General features: G+C 38.1%; 1 protein-coding gene across 1 annotated transcript in view; it reads right to left on the reverse strand.

Annotated features, from left to right (window-relative positions):
* Positions 1-16097, reverse strand: part of QRFPR (pyroglutamylated RFamide peptide receptor) — a 51415-nt gene that overhangs the window by 34142 nt on the left and 1176 nt on the right. The gene's annotated exons all lie outside the window — the stretch shown is intronic.

Genomic DNA, 16097 nt, shown 5'->3' on the forward strand with positions numbered 1-16097 from the left:
TATATACTATTATTATATTATATACTATATTATATATATATTATATACTTTATATATACTATATACTATACTATATACTATAGTATATATACTATACTATATACTATATACTATATACTATAGTATATATACTATATATTATACATTATATATTATATATTATATACTATATTACATACTATATACTATATTATATACTATATATTATATACTGTATATATACACATATATATGTATATGTATGTGTATATATATATACACACACATATATATATGTGTATATATATACAGTATATAATATATATGTGTATATATGCAATATATACATATTCAGTTTCCCTGGAGAACCCTGACTAATATGTTATCTTTCATCTCTTTCTCTGCACTGCTCTCATTAACTTCTAGAGTTTTGCAACAGCATGAAATTCCACCTCTGATCTCCCCTGCTCTCTCTTCTTATGTCACTGTTTAGTGTCCTATATCTTCCAGCAATGTCTTTGGCTGAGAAACTAGTGATGATGTTCAAAGTTAAAACACTAACTTCCATTCCAGTAATATTTACTGAGCATTTGCCATATGCCAGGTATTGTTCTAGCAAGCATTAACTCAGGCCATAAACTCCATAAAATCCTCATAGCAACACTATAAGGTAGGAATTGCTAACATCTCCAGCTGTAGAAAGAAATGAGGACTAAACCAAATTCCCTAAGGTCATTCCTATATTCCACATGATGGAGCAAGCAGTCTGGCTCCAGAGTCTATGCTCTTAGCCACCATGAAAAATAGCCCCTAGATAACAGATTTTAAGTAATTAGTGAAGGCTTTACAAAAGAAGTGTGTATTCAGTGTGCCACACTGGTTTAGAAGCAGCAATGTTATTTCTTTTAAATTCCTTTAAATTACTTCACTACTTGCCCAATTAATACAACTCTATTAGCTACCCGTGTGTGTATTTAGACTCGAAAGATGTTGATTATCTCCATTCCTTCTTTTCCACATCTCATCTCTACACCTTTCACATTTCTTATTGCTTTCCCACCCTGTTTTTCTAAACACTAGTTTTTTGAATCTTATTGGGGTAATATTTTCCTAAATTTTATTTGAGTGATGGGTCTCCTATGCTATAATTTACTAATATCTAACTTAACACAGTCCGAAAATTAAAATACATTATCCACAGAGAGTACACCATACTTTTTTTTCAATAAAAGCTGTTTTTATTAATAATAGTAATGAAATTACTAATAAATAGTAATAAGTAACAGTAATACAAACAGAGAGCTAGGAGGCCCTAGGCAAAAATCATATGTAAGACAGCCATTCTTCTACTCAGCCAGTGCTTACATCTTTTGGCATAATCTAAACAATTTGCCTTTGTCAGTCTCATTTACACCCACACATTCCAAAATGGATACAAAAGACTTACTACTTTATTAACAACCATAGGTAAATCGATTTTTTGATTATCTGTGTTCCTTATAAATTGCATCATCAATTCCTCCACACTTGATCTTAGCCAAAAGGCCGAGAAGCGGTAATTCCTCCAGTTTAGTAACCCAATCCTGACAGTTGGCCAAAACAAAGTATAGCCACTGTGTAGCCACACACCCAAATCAAAGCGCTGCTGAGTTCTGCTGGTCTAACCTGTTTATGGTCAACTGGACTTGCTCTAGCCCGACTCCCTTTCCAGTAGTGGTTCTCACCTCAATAAGAAATACCTTTATATTACACACACACACACACACACACACACACACACATAAATAAAAGTATTTCTTACTGTGTGTATGTGTGTGTATATATATGTGTGTGTGTGTGTGTGTGCATGTGTGTACACATGTAACCAAAAGTTTTATTATGTAAATGATCTTTGATATTCTCTATTCTAATATATTTAATATATTTGTATTTTTCTTCAGTTGCTAATCCTGACTCACCAAATGACTTCATGACTCATTAATAAGTTACAACTCATACTCTGAAATTCACTGCCTTAGAGCAGTGATGCCTCTGCTCCAAAATGAAGTTCAAACTCCTTAACATAGCAGTAGAAGGCTCTTCATGATCTGTCTTCCTTTTCTCTCTAGCTTTATCTCTCACCACTTCCCCTTTGAATGCTAAACTCCAGGGCTATGGAGCTACTTGTATTTTCCAGGAAGCCTGATGTCTCTCAAAATCTTTACACAGTCTACACGGCGTACTGTTCACCCTTGTATCTCAAGTTTGACATTGTGGCTGGCATCTACTAGGCAGTCAATAAACACTAGTTGGATGAGTAAATGAATAAATGAATAAATGGTAAAAATTCTATAAAAATCTATTTAAATAATATCTTTTGACAACAAAATCCCATCGATTTCACTCTGAAAATCCACACCTAGGCTACAGAAAGCAGAAAAAGCACTCAATATCCTAGAAGTTTATTAAGGAAAAATGTAATTTCTGAAAAATCACAGCAAACAGTTTCATAAAAGCTTACTTACTCAGGAAATTTTCACCCATTAAATTTGGATCAGCTTGGTTTTTGTCACAACAAATCAAGCAGATAAATAAAGTTGATTGTATATAAAATTCTGTACCCTTCTGGGTATAATGATGACTTGGAAGAAAATAATGGCATAAGTCCTGGTTACTGTAGTAACTGCCTCTATGGTACAATAGGTAATCAAAGAGGTATATTTAGCCATTCTATTTGCTAATGAAAAGTGCTCAATGGTCTTTCACCTTTGGTCAAAAGAATCTATCCCATGTTCATCAGAAGCAAAAGTGTAACACAGCAATGGTATATTATAAACCAGCCTCAAACTCCCTTGTGCATATGGACCACATAGGTCGTAAGCCCAGGATGGGGTCTGAGACAGTTTCTAACAAGGTTCCAGGTGCTGCTGCTGCTGGTGGTCCATGGAGCAGATTCTAAACAGCAAGGAAAGTACACAGTATATTGAAGACTTTCTATTTTGCTGTTAGGGAATGCTCTTTCCTGGCCCATTTTTGTTACCAAGGTAACTGGGCCACGAGAGGTGGGTCCTACCACCTCTTGACCTAATGACCTCTTACGCCTGGCAGAAGAACTGTTTTAGCAAAAGGGCAGCGTCTCCTTTCCTTAGGCTCTTTCCAGACACTTAGCTCCTTTTCCCTTTTCAAATTAAAGGAATCAGTACAGTTTACCCCCAGATAAAGTTCCTTCTAGTTACCAGTGAAGCAGCCACTTTTTATTTACCCCTTTATTTCAGGAACTTAAAAAAAAAACAAGCAAACAAACAAAAAACCCTTCGATTGTCTGTAATACTCCACCATTGCTACTACCTAGAGCTGAAAACATGTTGAAAAGATGTATGAAAACCATGCAGTACCCAAATAGCTCAGTATACAATTTTGACTTGTATGCTTCTCTCTGAATAATTTTTTTTCTGTTAGAGATTTCCTTAAAGTTTTTAATGGAAGATAATAAAATTCCATTCTCATATAGTCAGTTTCCCATCTGTCAGTAACATCTGTAAGTCAAGATTTTCTGACAATATTAGAAAAATGTGGATGTTTTTCCCCAGTTCTCTTCCTTTTTAAAAGTTTTTTTTTTCCTTTTTGCTATATACCTTTCTCCAGGAAGAGAGAAAATGGGTGTAAGTGTACAGAGTTGCTTTAAAAAAACAGAAAAAGTCTTTCTTTGACATATTTACTACAAGAAAGGCCTTTAAAAATGAAGTCTGAAAAGGATAAAAAGCAAAGGCAATTGAAATAACTAACCAAGATTCATGCTTAGCTGACTTGAAATGTTCATCATTGTTATTGAAATAACTTCGCAAATATATTACAGAGAACTGTTCTTCCAAAAATTTGAGAATTTCACAGATAGTTTAAGAGACATAAATTAGTCAGTTAACCTCTCTGGATTCCATGCAAACCTAGTGCATTTTGTGGCCTCTAGGAATTTCCTAAAGAAGGAGCCAAAACTATATTTTATCTCAGGCCAATCCTGCCAGGCAAATGCACTGCCTTTTCTCTCCAACTCTGTCGAAGGAGTGGCCCCATATGAACCCATGGGTCACATGAACCCACCTATTCCTCCTAGCCTTTTGCTGACATTTGGGCCCAAAGTCTAAGCCAGTCAAATTCCTTCTCTTTGGATTAAGACATAGGAAACAGAATAAGGACTGTGAGATGAAGCCGATAGATATATAGAAAAGTCATGAGTAAGAGTGGGGGCCACAAGGGTTATGAGAAAGTAGAAAATCTAAAGACAAACAAATATGACAGGGATAAAATGAGCATAAGAGTTCTCCTGGCTTCTTTCTCTCCTCTACCCTTTTCTCTTTAACTCAAAGACATGCCTGCTGGATGGTTCTCTCTATGGGCTGTTTCATTAACCAGATTGTATGTAATAATTGGGGTCACATATCAGGATGGGATATTTGCATAAATAAGACTGAGATTTAAAGACAGAGAGGGAGAGGGTAGGAGACGGAGGGAGATGGGTAGAGAAGGAATAGAAATAGGGACACCTGAGAAAAGACTGATGAGGATGAATAGAAAGAAGTAGGTAGTAAGAATGCCCACAGGTAACTGAAGCATATGTTCTTAACCAAGGGAGGCTTCCTTGGGATGGGATAGGGAAGTTGAGAGACCTTGACATCCTGCATTACAAGATGAGGGCACAAGTCAGTGATAGCTTTTGAATTAATATCACTGAGGCAGCAGTACAGTCTGGGGTGTTCTGAAAAGACACATGATCTTTGCATGGTGAAAAAAGTTTTGTGGGGCACTACTACGTGTAATATTAAAGACCTGAATGAAATGGAAGAGAGGGATTTCAAGAAATAATTTTGTGAGTAATGAACTAAAATCTTTGAAAATTTCTTTGATCAAAATTATTTTACATTAGTGTTGGTCACTGGACTAAGTCTCTTTGAATGTGACACTGTACCAAGCCTGAGCCACCTGGAACCCTAGGATTTATTCAGCTTTCCAAGAATAGAAAGCAGAAAGGGAAAGATATGTAATGGTAAAAAGATCAACCAAACCAAATGATTGTACACCATGGTAGTACAAAGCAATCAGACTTAATAAGCAAGTTTTTGTCCACTGGTGGACTGGAGCAAAGTCACATTCATGGCTGAGCCCTGGAGATTCATGAATTCTTCATGCTGAACTCCACATAGCTGCTGCTTTGGATCCCACTTCAGTTTTCATGAGACCTACCTGCTACTGTCCCTAAATTCAAAGGAGATCCCTCTATTCTTTACTACAAAATAGGCTTGCCATACTCCAATTATTTGAGGTAAATTGAATCTTCATTCCTTGCAACCAAAAAAAAGCAAAAATATATACAAAAGATAAATATAATCTCATTCTTCCGCATGTTGCGAAAATAAATACAACTGATTCCTTAAAAGTCTCAAATATTAGTACAATGACGAATAAGGTGATATACTTTAATGCATCCAAAAATATTTATTGAGAAGCTACTAGGTGATACTGAGAACTATTACCGTGCAATTAACTAAATGATGGATAAACAAGAGAGATGAAGTCTTTGACTTTATGGAGCTTACCTTCTAATGCAGAAGACCAAAAACAGGCAAATAGATTGTGTCTTCAAAGTCATAAAATTCACATGTATTATTTCCTCAACACTGAAAATCTAATTTGAATAATGTGTTTATTGAATAGACCAGCTATTTTTGCATCTTGCAAACACAGTGTGAAGATCTATATTTTACACCTAATGATTCTATTTATAGGTAATACAAAATTTTAACCGGATCTTGCTTAGAGTGATGTTTTATGTCATTAAGTCTTCATTTAATTCATTTTAAGCAATAGACCAGTGCTAATTTTCAAAGCTCCATCACTCTGATTTTTTTTTTTAAAGTAAAACTGTTCTTCCTCAGAATCCACTGAAGAAATCACTGCTTGGATTAGGTCTATATTGATACTTGGATTCGATTTTGACTCAATAAAATTCCTCCTTATAAAAAATAAATCCCTTATTGTTTGTAGATATTGCAGTAGAGGAAAAGTTTTAAAAAGCCACACATGTTGCCCTATCTGTAGAATAACCTGACAGTACTTCTAAAGCTGAGTCAATATGGACTTCTGGGAATATGTGTTGTGTGTTAGGGCTCCAAACTTTAGTACACAGGTGGGCAGAACCACTGAGAGTAAATATGCAGGAGTCTGTTCTCGTTAAAGTTTCTGAGGAAAAGACCAGGACAACTTTTTATTTCAGAAATTTGTCCTCCAGATCCCAGAAACTAGCATATGAGGTCTAACTATGTAGGCAAAACTGTGCACAAATGGGGCAGAAACAGGTGATGAAACGCAACCCGTTGCAGAAAGAGAAACCGTGCCCTGTGCCAGCATAGCAGGACGTGTCTGTATTAATACTAGCGTGGCAACACGGTGCCTATGGTCTGCAGTGTCCTGGAAAGACACATGGGCCTTGCAAGGAACTACAAAATCTATATCGGCCCCAACAAGTCTTTTACCACTTAAGCCTCTTTTCAGGATATGTTATTGCTTCCGAACAATTGTTCCGAATGAACAAAAGTAAGTACTCTTTTCTGTGTTTAGACTACAAATGATTAGTTTGACTTTTCATTGAATATAGAAGTAAATATTTTCATGGTAATTATTCAAGGCTTTGTTAACAAAACTAAGTTATATGTGGATGGGACTATTTATAGTTGTTTTATATAAGTGCATATCATATGTCATTGAGAAATTAATTCTGTAATTACAGTTTTTTTTAAACTCTATCATCCTTATTGTCTATAAACCAAATTAAAATAAAATTTACATTTTATTTTATTTTATTTTATTTATTTTATTTTATCTTAATGTTTATTTATTTTTTTGAGAGTGAGAGAGAACACAAGCAGGGGGTAGGCAGAGAGAGAGGAAGAGAGAAATCCCAAGCGGGCTCCGCACCATCGGCACAAAGCCCGATGCAGGGCTCCACCTCAACAACTATGAGATCGCGACCTGAGCCGAAATCAAGGGTCAGATGCTTAACCAGTTGAGTCACCCAGGTGCCACCCTAACATTTAAATAGTAATAATTTGCAGCCGTAAGTCACAATTAGCTTCCTTTCTTTGGGTGCCCACTAAGTGCTGGGTCCTTCACATACAGGGTCATTCACTCTCACAGCAGCCCTATAAAGTATGCATACGTTTCCCAAATTTACAGATGAAGAAGCTACAGCAAGGAGAAATAAAATAATTGTCCCAGTATGAAACACTGTGTTTGTCAACCTGCAAATAACACTGCAGATATTAAATGCATCTCAATTCTACAAAGAAGAGATTTTTTTAAATATTTTTTTTTACATGTATTGAAAGAGACTTTCAACCTCGTTTCAAGTTTTATAGGTGAAAAGTTTTATAGGTGGAAATGTGTAAATACTGTATACTTCATACTGAAATACAATGGGAAATCATAAGAACTGAATATGCATTAATATTTTTGATAAAATATAGTATGATGTAAATCTTGCATTTTGATGTAATGTATGCTGCTACATTGTCCACTGGGGGGCAACATCAGACATTATTTTATAACTTCTTAGCTTATAACATCGTATAACATCTCCTAATAGGAGCAGATGGAATGCAAGGAAATGTAGTTAATAGTACAGTAACTTGTGAGTCATAAATGGTGCGACAGGATTAAAACCCAGTATTGTCCACACTAAGGACCTACTCATTTTGATTTATATTATTTTTTTTTATAATTTTTTAATGTTTATTTATTTTGACACACAGAGAGAGGCAGCATGAGCAGGGCAGGGGCAGAGAGAGAGGGAGACACAGGATCCGAAGCAGGCTCCAGGCTCTGAGCTGTCAGCACAGAGTGGGACACGGGGCTCGAACATATGAACCGCAAGATCGTGACCTGAGCCTAAGTCGGTCACCTGAGCGACCTAGGCGCCCCTGAACCAAACTGTCTTTTTACCTCTTTTATTTCTCCTGTGTTATAAGAACACATTACATTTTAAGGAGAATTCCACTAGTCCTTAATAATCTACAATCTTTCTGGTACTATACGCGATGTATTTCTCAGAAACAGCCACAAGAAGAACAAATTTTGTCTTGCCTAGATAGATAAGAACAATAAACACTTGAGTACTTAAAAATTAATAATTAGAAATCAATCTTCAGGGGCGCCTAGGCGGCTCAGTTGGTTAAGCGTCTAAGTTTCCGACTCCTGATTTCAGCTCAGGTCATGATCTCACCTTTCAGGAGACCGACCCCTCTGGCTCCTTGTTAACAGCTCACAGAGCCTGTTTCAGATTCTCTGTCTCCCTTACTCTCTGCCCCTCCCTCGCTCACACTTTCTCAAAATAAATAAACTTTAAAAAAATGAAATCAATACTTAATTTTAAAGCAGGAATCAAGACAACAAAATTATCTGTGGATACACATTTGAGTTGAGATAGGGAGTTTTAAAGAAAATGTGACCCTATAGCTCCAGGACCATCTTTCATACTACCTGAAAAAGATATTCCAAGAATGAAGCTGCAAAACAGAAGGAAGTGAGGCTGGGCACAGAGAGGAAGGATGGTGGGCCTCTGGAGTCACTGTCAGAGGACCTAGATCCAGCTGTGCCAGAAGCTAACCCTAATCCTGAGTTTTTCAGTTCCATGAGTCAGAATACCTCCCCCCCCCCCGCCCCCCCCGCCGCCCGCTCCTTTTCTTAAGTTAGTTTAAAATGGGCTTCTCTAGTTGCAAACAAGAATTATAATAAACCAACCACTGGCCAAAGAACATGCTAAGCTCTATTTTAGAAAAGCAAATGAAAAAGAGATTTTTTTTATGCCTCTTAAGTGCCCAATGAATTTTTCCAAGTTTTGTCATTGCCAAATCCTTTTGTGTCCCTTTTTAAAAAAAGTTTATTTGGGGCGCCTGGGTGGCTCAGTCGGTTAAGCGGCCGACTTCGGCTCAGGTCATGATCTCGCAGTCCGTGAGTTCGAGCCCCGCGTCGGGCTCTGTGCTGACCGCTCAGAGCCTGGAGCCTGTTTCAGATTCTGTGTCTCCCTCTCTCTGACCCTCCCCCGTTCATGCTCTGTCTCTCTCTGTCTCAAAAATAAATAAACGTTAAAAAAAATTTTAAAAAAAAGTTTATTTATTGATTTTGAGCACGTGTATGGGGGGAGGGGCAGAGAGAGAGGGAGAAAGAGAATCCCAAGCAGGATCTGCATTGTCAGCGCAGAGCCCCACGACAGGGCTCAATTTCACAAATTGCAAGATCATGACCTGAGCTGAAGTCAAGAGTCAGATGATTAACCGACTGAGCCACCCAGGCATCCCTTCTGTGTCCTTATTTTAACCATGAAATGCTGTTGTCTCTACGTAGAGACGCATACAAATCCCACTGCTTTTACTACCATCCTGCAGCCTTCCAAGAAAACTTAGTGAATTTCTTGACCATGGTATCTTTTCTTCTTAAAGTGTGCCCATAATTGATTTTAGAGAAGATCACCCAGAGGTTAGCCTTGGCACATTTTTTCATTTGAGTTCCAAACTACCATTGGGTCTCTCTTTGATTTCTTTCTTTTATTTTTTTTAGTGAGTCTACTCTTCGTCAAGAGCTTTCATCATTCCCATTAAAAGGTTTTTAAAAAGCCCCATAATACTGTTGATTTTACATCAGTTTCACCATATTTAAATTTCCCCCAGAAACTCTGAAGTTTCTGAAATGCTATAGGAAAAGAGAAAATTATTATAACATGTGTAAGTGATGTTTTCTAATCACCAATCAAATAATGAAATAGTTCCAGTCTAATCCCTCTGCTCTGAGCTGGCCCCCCTAATTAAGATCTTTTCACCACATAATGTTCAACAATTTCCTTTAATAACCTATTTCACAATTTATCAAGCTGAAATCTCTAAAAACTCACCTGAATTTCTGTGTTGTGTACAGTGAGTGTTCGTTTTTTTCTCACCCTCCCTCCTTCCAGTTCTTTCTTCCAGTAAAATCCTTTTTCACAAATATGAAATGTTATGCAAAACCCCATTTATTAACAAGAGAGAAGGGGGCTATTTTGATAAAGCCGGGGAACCCACCTGTTCCATACACACTGACACCAGCCACCATGGCTCTGGGTAACATGCACTGAAAACCTTGCTGTGGGGTGTGCTAAGTTTCAGGGGCACCCCGGGGCTCAGTCAGTTAAGCGTCCGAGTTTTGCCCCCATCATTATCTCATAGTTTGTGAGTTCAAGCCCTGCCTTGGGCTCTGTGCTGACAGCGCGGAGCCAGGAGCCTACTTCAGATTCCATGTCTCTCTCTCTCTCTCTCCCTCTCTCTCTCTGCCCCTCCCCTGCTCACAGTTGGCCAGTCTCTCTAAAATAAATAGACATTGAAAAAAAAATTTTTTTTATTTAAAAATGTTAGAGTTTCATTCTCCAAGTGAGAGAATAATTCTTTTTGTCTTTCATCTTACATCAGCCCAACATTTTAATCATTTTTGACTTCTTTCTAAATCCACCATGAAAGACTCCAAAAAAGTGTATGGCTTTAGTAAAGACGTGGCTGGGTACAATGGGAGAACTGTCTCAGAGTTCCATGTTGGATTCCATTTTATGCAGCTTACTTTTGCATTTTCCAAGCATTCTAATTCCAATTGCTTTTTTTTATACAACACATAGCAAACATGTGCTGGCATAGGTAGCAGGCACTGTGCTATTTAAGCACTTTACATCCATTATTTCTTTTCACCTTCACAATAGCCCAAGCCTTGGTGCTGTCAACATTTACCCTACATCAGTGGTTCTCAACCTTGGCTACAAATTATACAATTCAGGAACTTCTGAAAATCCAGTACCTAGGTATCACATTCAGCCCAATTAAATCAGAATCTCTAAGGGGTAGGAACAGTCATCATTTTTTTTTAATTTTTTTTAACGTTTATTTATTTTTGAGACAGAGAGAGACAGAGCATGAACGGGGGAGGGTCAGAGAGAGAAGGAGACACAGAATCTGAAACAGGCTCCAGGCTCTGAGCTGTCAGCACAGAGTCCGACACGGGGCTCGAACTCACGGACCGCGAGATCATGACCTGAGCAGAAGTCGGACGCTTAACCGACTGAGCCACCCAGGGGCCCCAGAACAGTCATCATTTTAAGAATTCCCCCAAGTGATTCCATCTGTTGGCAAGATTGAGAATCACTGCTCTAATAGGAATTTTCCTATCAACTACTGAAAAAAATAATTTTCACATTTTTTTTTTTTTTACCTAAGCAAGTAGTCTTCAAATGTAGTAAGTGTATGTGAAAGTACACTTCTCCCAGTGAGGCTGCCATTACTTAGGGTATTTTTGGAACTCCTTTTTTGTAATTGCTTTTAGTCAATTTGCCAGTCATCATTAGAAAATTCTTTTCAGTGCCCACAACAGGATTGCAGGGAGATGCATAGAGCTCTGGGTGCACACTTCCCCTGGCTGTGACTACACCCCCAGCAGGATGAAAGCCAGCAGAGAGACCTGTGGGCTCCTGGCAAGGCCATCAAGGCCTCCGCATCTCAATTTATTAATGCTGAGAACCATAAAGGAGGGTAAGATTAGAACTGATTTCCCAACTCCTTCTGGAAAGACTTTAGAATTAATCCCTTCATGTTTTAAGTTCACTTTTATCTCAGTCACCATGAGTCCTATTCTCCTAGACCATCCCTTGCCCCTGGACCCAATCTAGGCTCTTGATATCCCCACTATGACCCAAGGTCCCATTCCCTAACACGCCCCCCCCCCCCCTGCTTTCTCCATAGTGCACTCTGGATCTCTGACATCAACGAAACCCCCTGCCTCACCCATGTTTTCTTTGAATGGCACCTCCCCCTTCTTGCTCTAACTGAAACCTGGCAGTTCCACAAGGACACAGCTTTCTCTACACTTACAATATTCCAGTGCACACAGCAGATATTCAGAGGATGCTGAATACAAGAATGACTCATAGTACTATTAATAATAATTTCGACCCTGGGCAGAGAGACAAAGTAAGGTGAGAGAATGGTGGATGCTAATTAGATATCCATGTGTAAATGCCTACTTTACAGATAAGAGAGATTATGGCTTACAATAATTAGATAATTAGATACTGGTTTCAGAATTATCACCAACAAAAGGAGAGTCCTGATTGTAGCCTCTATGCAGAAATGAACAATGGAAGAAAAGAGATTGAGTACCAGGCTTCAGGTGACACACACTCAAAAAATGAGAGAAAGTATGAGAATCACTGAAGGAAAGAATATAGAGAAAAAGACTGATATATAGAGAGCAAAGTAAGAAGGAAAAAGAGAAGCTTATGGACACCTAGAGAAGAGAGAAAAGTGTTCTGGAGCATTGTTCAGAAGCAAAATCTATTGTACTGAATTTAGTTGAAAAAAATTTCACCATACTGTCAGTAAATTTGGAGGAACATTTAGATATTTCGAAGAAATATATTAAAGAACGAAAAAAAGAGACAAAATGAGGAAGAACAGCCAGCAGATAAGGATAGGTAAATTCTGTGGTGCCAAGAACACAAAGGGCAAGTTCACTGCTGAAGTTGAACCAAACAGATTGGTGACTAGAATGCATACAGAACTTCCAAGGCCTGACTCCTAATTGCTAAGACAATAAAACCCCATCCTCACATTAGTGATTAAAAAAATCATAAGCAAATGCTATTTACTATTCTTGGGGGCAGTGAATCTCTACTCCTACCAGCTCCATGTCGGAAGTTCTGGGGAGTAGTGTGGGAGCAAATCAACTGTTGATCACAGAGAGTTGGCATTAGGATGGTAATGCCAGATATACAGAAGGATTGAACATACACTTTCCTCAATGCTGAGCAAACTCAGATGCTGAATTAAGATCTTCTAAATTGAGTGTAACTCATATAAATAAACCAAATATTTATGGATATAATTTGTTGCACCTGTCATTTATGGTGTCACCACTGTACAAATGGAAACTCAAAGTTTTGCTCAGTGGTATGCTGGAAGACAACTGTATGGTTTTGAGTTTTGGGGTTTTTTCTTTAAAAAAGAAACTGATCTGCAGCTGCTGATGTCCACAGTGTAAATACTCCTACCATGACTGACTTCTTTTTTTTTTTTTTTAATGTTTATTTATTTTTGAGAGAGAGAGACAGGGCGTGAACAGGGGAGGGGCAGAGAGAAAGACACAGAATCTGAAGCAGGCTCCAGGCTCTGTGCTGTCAGAACAGAGCCCGACATGGGGCTCAAACCCATGAACTGTGGTGAGATCATGACCTGAGCTGAAGTTGGATGCTTAACCGACTGAGCCATCCATGAGCTCCACCATGGCTGATTTCAAGCCAACAATATGATGTCCCTGAATGGGGAACTGAGTAAAGATGAACACAATGGTCTCTGTAAGTCAGTGCAAGCTGGCTCCAGAGAGTCAGATGTAATTAATTTGGACTGGGGCCTGCACAGATCATTTTCAAAGTCTCTCAAGAGGTTCTCTAGGCAGCCAAGTCTGAAAATCATTACTTATAGTGGTGCTTCTCAAATTTTCATGTGCTTATGAATCACCTGGAGATCTTGTCCAAATGCAGGCTTTGACTCAGTAGGTAACATTGGTCCCTAGCAAGGGAGATAAGTGGACTAAAGAAGAAAACAACAGTCATTTATAGCTCTACCTTTGTCAGAAATGTTTGAGAGGGAGGCTTTGAGAAGTCACAAACTGGAGGTTCATGAATTATTCGTGGCCAAACCCACAGAGAGGTTCTTTTACACAATTCTACTTTTAAATTTGAATTACATGCCAAGATCATAACATTCCATATTCCCAGCTTCTCTGAAAAAAAAAAAAAAAAAAAAGGCAGTAACTACAACAACAACCAAAGAAGATCTGACACCCCTGCCTGCAGGGATCCTGCCTGCTTTAGGGGAGGTAGCAGACTTCCTTCTCCACTGTTTCCTCCTAGTGGTCTCTGCTGTTCCATTTATGTTTCCTATTTCACTTCTGAAGGAATTTGAGGGGTATTCATATTTTAGGTGTAGTATAACTGATAATATACTTTTTCTTCCCCATTTGCACTAGCCTACTCTTCTGTCTCATTTCCCACCATTGCTCACATATAAACTATATTCTTGAAATGGCTTACACAGCATTCCCGGAATTCATCACCTTTTCCTTTCCTCCAAACTTTGGATTGACCCCTGTTCCTAGAACACACTCCAACCTTCTTCCTTTGCTAGGAACAATCTGAATCATTCCTCAATATCTAGCTCGAAAGTCCTTGGTAAAGCCTTCCTGACTTCTGTGCTCTTGCAGCAGAATGGATCCTCTTCTATTAAATCCTAGATTTGCTTATTCTGGGATATTTCATATTCTCTGAGGCCCCAAAAGTCATTAGATAAGCTTTGTTCATTTTTTTGTATTACCAAGGTAAAATGCTTTGCCATAAAGAAGATCCTCAATAGCTTTATGGACTAATAGACTGTGAATTAACTTTGAACTATTAGATTACATTCCCTTGAAAGCTCTTTTGTTAATTTATCAAAGGAGTGTTGCAATTATTATCCTATCCTATAAAGGACAGGTTAAATCTGTTTGCATCACTTTCTCCAGAAACTCTGCAAGCTCTCTTCTTTCCCCTGAACTTCAATTTTGGTGTTACTTACTTGATTTATAAGAATATTTATTCTATAAATCTAGTCTCAGATAAACATAAGCCACCTAAAATCAAACAATCCTTAATAGAATTAATACCTTATACTTTCATGGAATAATAAATTGCTTCAAAGCACTTTTACTAACACATTTATCCTCACACTAACCTGTAAAATACATACCCAATGTATTACTCTCTTTCAGCATTTAGAACCTAAAGTGAAATGTCCTTCATGAACGGGGAAGCAAGGAAAACAGAAAGTTTAAGAAAAATCTTTGCAGCGCCCACCTAAGTCCTCTGAAAGAAAGATCCACCCTGTAATCTTTCCCAGGCTTGATCTCCTAGGATGGCTAGGGGCTAAACATCTGCTTTATTCCACTTCCAGGCTCCCAGAATTCCTAATATTTTATTGAGAAACTGAGGCTCAGATGTGTTGAATCAACATGTATCAGAGCCAAAGTAGTAATCCAGGTCTTTGAATTCCCAGTATAACACCCCACTTTTCTTAACTGTGTTTATCTTTACAAACAGAGCTATAATCATCCAGCAATACATATATGCTTCATAAATCTGTCTTCAGAAACATGCAGAAATGAAAACTCCTGTACCATTGCTTCAAAAAATAAGTTATATATGATGACCAAAAGTTTACCCATTAATTTGGCGGAGTTAGTTGCACCAGGCAACTTTAAAATGCCCAAGGACAATGATTTCATCAGAGTGCATAAGAAAGGCTATAACCCATAAGTCAGTTTGCAAATTCCTGCACTGTGTCACCCTCAAGTGGATGCTATGTTCTCTAATGTTTAATTTAGTTTTGGGAATATTTACATTACAGATGAGGTGGGAATCAAAGATTTTAGCCTCTTGACCCACTAATGATAAAATCCAATGCAAATTAATGGGGGAAAAAAAGCTATGCCAGGGAGAGAAAATCTCAAATTGTTAATGTAGGATGAAATGAACACCCGCAGTGAGATTTAAAGGAAGTAGCAAAGGAGTGGAAATGGCAGGGTTTAAAGGCATAATGACCCATTTCTCTCACATTCCCTCTGTATTTCCAACCACTTTCTAAGAATTTTGATGAGGCCTCAAGGATGCACCCATCCATGACAATGGGGTACAACACAACCTGTGCTTCCTCCCCAAGGCACACCAAGAACACTGGTGACAATAGAAGACAATACTGCTTACGGATTACAAGGATGCTCTAAAGCTGTGTCTCTGGAAAGACTGAATCATTTAGGGAAGTGAAGTGTCTATTTTTTTCTCAACCTCAACATACTGCTCCCAGTTCAATGACTCTGAATGGCTTTTCTGCCATTTCCACTCCCCTTTTAAGGAAGGAGGACAAATCGCTGTCTCCTTCATTATCAGTCAGCAGGGGGTATGTTATGTTTTCTGTGTTCTTTCTCCCTGCTTGACTGTTAATACAATTTTTAAAAAGAAGGACTATTCCAAGATATATATATATATATGT

This window comes from Panthera uncia, chromosome B1 (genome assembly GCF_023721935.1).
Source record: "Panthera uncia isolate 11264 chromosome B1, Puncia_PCG_1.0, whole genome shotgun sequence".
NCBI classification, from domain to species: Eukaryota; Metazoa; Chordata; class Mammalia; order Carnivora; family Felidae; genus Panthera; species Panthera uncia.